This window comes from Hibiscus syriacus, unplaced genomic scaffold (assembly GCF_006381635.1).
Source record: "Hibiscus syriacus cultivar Baekdansim isolate YM2019G1 unplaced genomic scaffold, ASM638163v2 tig00111014_pilon, whole genome shotgun sequence".
NCBI classification, from domain to species: Eukaryota; Viridiplantae; Streptophyta; class Magnoliopsida; order Malvales; family Malvaceae; genus Hibiscus; species Hibiscus syriacus.
This window is the reverse complement of record NW_024062954.1, coordinates 292,658-298,007: the sequence shown is the minus strand read 5'-3', so window position 1 is coordinate 298,007 and position 5,350 is coordinate 292,658. Positions and strand designations below refer to the sequence as shown.

The 5,350-nt window shown below is 34.4% G+C and overlaps 2 pseudogenes; one reads left to right on the top strand and one right to left on the bottom strand.

Moving 5' to 3' along the window:
* Nucleotides 1-858, bottom strand: LOC120150156 (annotated as a pseudogene).
* A 1,811-nt stretch (nucleotides 859-2,669) lies between these two features.
* LOC120150144 lies at nucleotides 2,670-5,350 on the top strand (annotated as a pseudogene).

Genomic DNA, 5,350 nt, shown 5'->3' with positions numbered 1-5,350 from the left:
TTAAACTGCCCATGGAACATCTAAGCATGGGCGTTTAATCTTGAGCAGAGCCCACATAACCACATTTAGTTTAATGTTGGTTGTTGCTGACAAGTGGTGCGACGACTATGGACACACTTGGAAAATAGACAACCTTAACAACTGGTGCATAAATCATTTAGCAGTGGAATCGATCGATCTAAACGTTGGCTAAGCCCTAAACCCTAAACAATGTCGAGACAGACGCGAGTTCGATTTCAAAAGAATAAGGGAAACCTGGTTGAAATTAGTGAATGCTGGATCATCAGAATCACTTGCGAGGGGAATGCCCATTGATGCTTGCATACGGACTAAATTTCTGTTCCCAACAAGAACTGTTCTAGCCTTATCAATCAAATCCTGAAAATGAACTCAGCAAATAAACAAAGGTAATTTCCAATATCACCATTCTCTTTTAAACTTTTAAAACAAACCCAACCTCTGAAATTCGATAGATTTGATTAAAAGAAGAAGAAAAACCTGTTTGGCCGATAGAAGCTCACGGCACTGGTCGGTCAAGTCGATAACTCTTCTTGCATCTTCTTTATTCGAGACACCAATTTCATAGGATTCGCCTGCAACACCCCCGTACAATTCAAAATCAAGAGATGAGGAATCTAAAATGGGAATTCTAGAAAATTGTGGCTTACATTATCGGGATAAATTTGTTGAAACTCCTTCTCAAGCTTGTACTGAACTACGAGAAGATCATGGTTTGCTTTGGTGAACAAATTCACCAAATTATCAGCTGCCTGATGATGGCTATACTCCTCATTGTTGCGATTATGATCCATCCTTTCTCTCCCTTTCATTAGGGTTTTCTTCCTTTGAATTTAAGATATGAAATTACCGCCTCCTAGTCATGAAGCTAATTACAATTTTTTTCGCTTTTAATTTGCAACCTACGGGCCATTAACAGCGTGGACCAATATAACCATTGTTAACTTCCAAAGATTACAGTTCACCATGTCTTTAAATAGTGAAAGTACCTTTCCTGGTCCCTCTATTATAGGGTCTATATCAATTTAGTTCCTATATTTTGAAATTGATCAACTTAATCTCTCTTTTTATTTTGAAATTGATCAATTTAGTTCCACCAAATTTCACATCTGTACGAACACTACCTTTTTCTCTGGTCTATGGGATAGAAACAATGTTACCATTAAATTCAAGATTTCATCATTATGTGTCCTAATAAAACTAAAATTTAAAAAAAATCAATTGAGTCCGGGCCAAAAACGATCATAAAGAAAAGAGAATAGTTGAAGTGAATTTTTCATGACCAAATATATCAAATGAATAATATTCAGGCACACAATAAAAAGATTTATCCAAGAAAATCCCACAAGGGTTGAGTTACTATTGAAAAAGATTATTCTCGTATATAAAGACTTCTGAAAAAAAATGGATGTCAAATTAGGAGGAATTAGAGCTTGGTTAGATCGAATAAAATTTTTAACTCACTCGAAGTTGAACGGGAAAGTAAACTCATCCAAATGTATTTGTTCTAACTCAAATTTAAGAGGATTCCATCCTATTCAACCTAATTCAAAATTTTAGGTGAAAATTTTCGCCTGACCTGGTGCAAATGAATAGATAAAAAATTATTTTATTAGATAAAATAATGATCTAATTGAAAAAATAATATAGGGAGTATTATTACATTTATTTCTAAATATATAATGGGTAATTATAATATATATTGGTCTATATTTTTTTCATCATAAATCTTATCTGATCTGACTCAACTTACCCTTTAAAAAACTTAAACCAACTCGATCTAATTAAAAAAAATTAATTAATCAAGTCGAAAACCATCAAATTCAAGTCAAATGTCAATCTCTATAAGGAACCCTACGGTGAGAATAAAGATTTTTAAGGGGATCTTTATTTTTTTCTACCGAAATAAGATGTGAACGAATTTCCTAATCCAAATTATTTTTTTTCGAACCATAAATAATTTTGACAAAAAAGTTATTAATTATTTTAGTATGATAGGTGTTAGATTCTTCATACAAAGTTTAGTTAAAAATTTAAATATACGAATAGAACAAATTACATTGAATGATCACTTAACAAAAAGTTTATATATATTCGATCGGAACTAATTAGTTAGAGAATCATATATTCATAATATATAAAAAATATTGAAAGCCGTCCTTTTTTTTTCATGATATAGTATAGTATATTCAATAATATTTTATTTTTATCACCATTTCATTTCATTTTATTTTATTTTATTTTATTTATTAGATTACAATTATTTAAATGAATTAAAATGTACAAAAAAAACATAAATCAAAGCACAAGTGTAGTCGGTTCTGAAAAAGAAAAACAATAGTCATCGTCAATTAGTCATTGCTCATCAATAAAATACAAATACTCAGAACATGAAATAATAAATCCTCAAAGTACCTTTCCAGAATTGCATACGTCTTTTCCGCTCTCATTTTACTGAATCTTTTCAATAACCCAACAAACAAGAAATAAAGTTCAGACCCATTGATTTTTTCCGCTGCAAATTTCCAAATCTCATCTGATTTTTCTTTTAGTGGATAATTTTCCTGGAAAATCAATTTCTTCTCTTTTTCAATATATAGATCATAGTGTATTATTATTACCGGTTCATAGATTTTACACTTTTGCTTTCATAAAATCTCAGCTTCACATATCTCAATTCGAAGCTACTTTCAATCAGTTTCAGCATGTGTGCTAGAAACTCTTTGTACACTAACCCCAAACCCTGCAAACACCTAGCTGATTACAAGCTCAGACGTGGCTTCGATGGCTATGATTCCCTCCAAAATTGCCTCAAAACCACCCCTAAGGAAGAGCTAGAGTGTTAAACACAACACTAAAATACTAGATGCAGTTCTGTAATGAAAGTCAAGGTAGACTTTACATTTGTTGATTTGCTCTTCAATCTCTTGTTCAAGCCACATTCTTTTGCATACCCAATCTGAGAAGGGCCATGAGGTAGCTATTGACATGAAGATCGGAGCTTTATTGTTGTTTATGTCGTGATCAGGTCTATGATCCTGATTTTGATAAAGTAGTTGTGTCAACAAGTCAAAGACTTGCCTGGCGGTAAAAACAATGGTTTCGAGGTTTGTTGGGAGAGATCAAGCAAGAGAAAGAGGTTAGATTCAGGGATAGGATTAGATTTGAAGAAATCAAAGCTGATGATTTTGATGAGAGATCGGAGAGCGAAATCGTGTTATCCATTGGGATTGAGGGGATTGAACATCTGGGAGTACTTGTTTCATGAATTCTGTGTTGCGGGCTTTGCTTCACGCCCCTCCTTTGAGGAATACTTTCTCAGTGATCGGCACAACAGTGTTCAATGCAGGAAAAGATCTGGTGAAAAGGTCTGCTTGCTTTGCGATATCGATGCCCTTTCTTTGGCTATGTTTTCCGGTGATCGGACCCCGTATAGCCCAGCTCAGTTTCTTTATAGGTATGAAATTAATAATTTCTGCCTTTAGCACAATGTTTTGATTTACTTGAGATCTGGAAGTGGTGTTTATTAATAAATATGCTTGTGTCTGTAATCAACTTTCAGCCTCTTGATTGAAACTAAAGAAAAAGTGTGAAAATTTTATGACATTAGAAGCTCCACATATCCATTGGAACAAGCATAACGTGAAATGAAATGAGTCTGCTTTGGTTGTTTGATGAAATTTTAATTAGACCGAAAGTTTGGTTCGATTGTTTAGGCCTTTTCAGGTATTGTAAAGATTAGTCAGTCTTAGATCAAATTCTTCATTATAAACGAAAATGACAATGTTTTGGTTGTTGAGATTTCGTTTGAGTAATCTTCAATTTCGTCCTCCCTTTCTTGGGTTGCAAAATGTCTAAATATGGATCGATTGCTTTAATGATGGATTTTTGTTGTTGTTTTTGAAGCTGGTGGCAGCATTCATTGATTTTATCTAGTTATGAGGAGCAGGATGCTCATGAGTTCTTCATTTCGGTCTTGGACGTGATTCATGAGAAGGAAAGCAAAATGCTGAACTCTAGCAAAGGTAATAAGATGTGATATGATGTTTGCTTTCATCAATTTCACATCGTATGTGCAATATTACATTATCAAAAGGTGGTAATGGTTCTCTATCTCATATGCTGTTAATATGTGACCGTAAATACAATTTTACTTCTGGTATATGCATTGTAAGACACCAACCATATAGGCAGAATACAAAATTGATTAATTTTTAGAGGTACTTCAGATTTTGATATCGTTGTGATAATGTTGAGAGGCAGGAAACAATAGAACTGATATGTCGTCTCATTTTTTTACAAAAGCTATCAAGGGTAACTTAAGAATTTTAGAAATTTATTTGGAATGGTAGCGATGTTTCTTGAATTGATGATCTGGATGTAATCTGGGTTTGAAAGAAATGAAGTTTGTCACATTTGTAGTTCTATTTCACTCATGAAATTGTTAATTCTTTTACACAGATGATGGAGACTGCCAATGTATTGCTCATAGGGCATTCTCCGGGTTGTTGAGATCAGATGTCAGTTGTATCTCCTGCGGATTTACTTCGACAACTTATGATCCTTGTGTTGATATTTCACTCAACTTGGACACGAGTAGCATGTCTCCATCCAATGTAGCTAACAAACCCATTAAAGCAGATGAGAAGACGGGTGTTTCTACTTTCAGGTTGTTTGAATTTGTTTACCAGAGCAGAGAAGTTAGGTTCTGATCAGAAACTCCATTGCCAGAATTGTCAAGAACTACGTGACTCATCAAAGCAACTTTCTATTAGAAGGCTCCCATTGGTGCTGTGTTTACATATAAAGAGAGTTGAGCACTCTTTAGTCAGAAAAATGTCGAGGAAATTGATCAATATTTGCAGTTCCCTTTCTCATTGGACATGACCCCATATTTGTCGTCCTCCATTACTAGAAAACAGATTTGGAAATAGAATCTTCGCTTTCGAATATGAAAACTCTGATAGTTGTGCAGAATACAAGATTTTTTCTGTGATTGCTCACTCAGGAATGCTGGAATCAGGTCATTACGTGACTTATCTGCGACAAAAGAACCAGTGGTACAAATGTGATGATGCTTGGGTATCCGAGGTTGATGAAGGAATTGTGAGAGCTTCGCAGTGTTATATGTTGTTCTATGTACAGGAACCTCTTTTCTACAAAGCAAACGAGGATCTGAGTTGTGTTCGTATTTCCCCGTGCAGAGATCCGTTCTCGTCCACAGCCGGTTGTTCCTCTAATGCAAAATAGTCATGTAAGGCCAGCTAAAGAGAGTTCAATCAACAGTATTCTTTGAAGGAGCCTTACGGAACAATATCAGAAAAAGACTAAT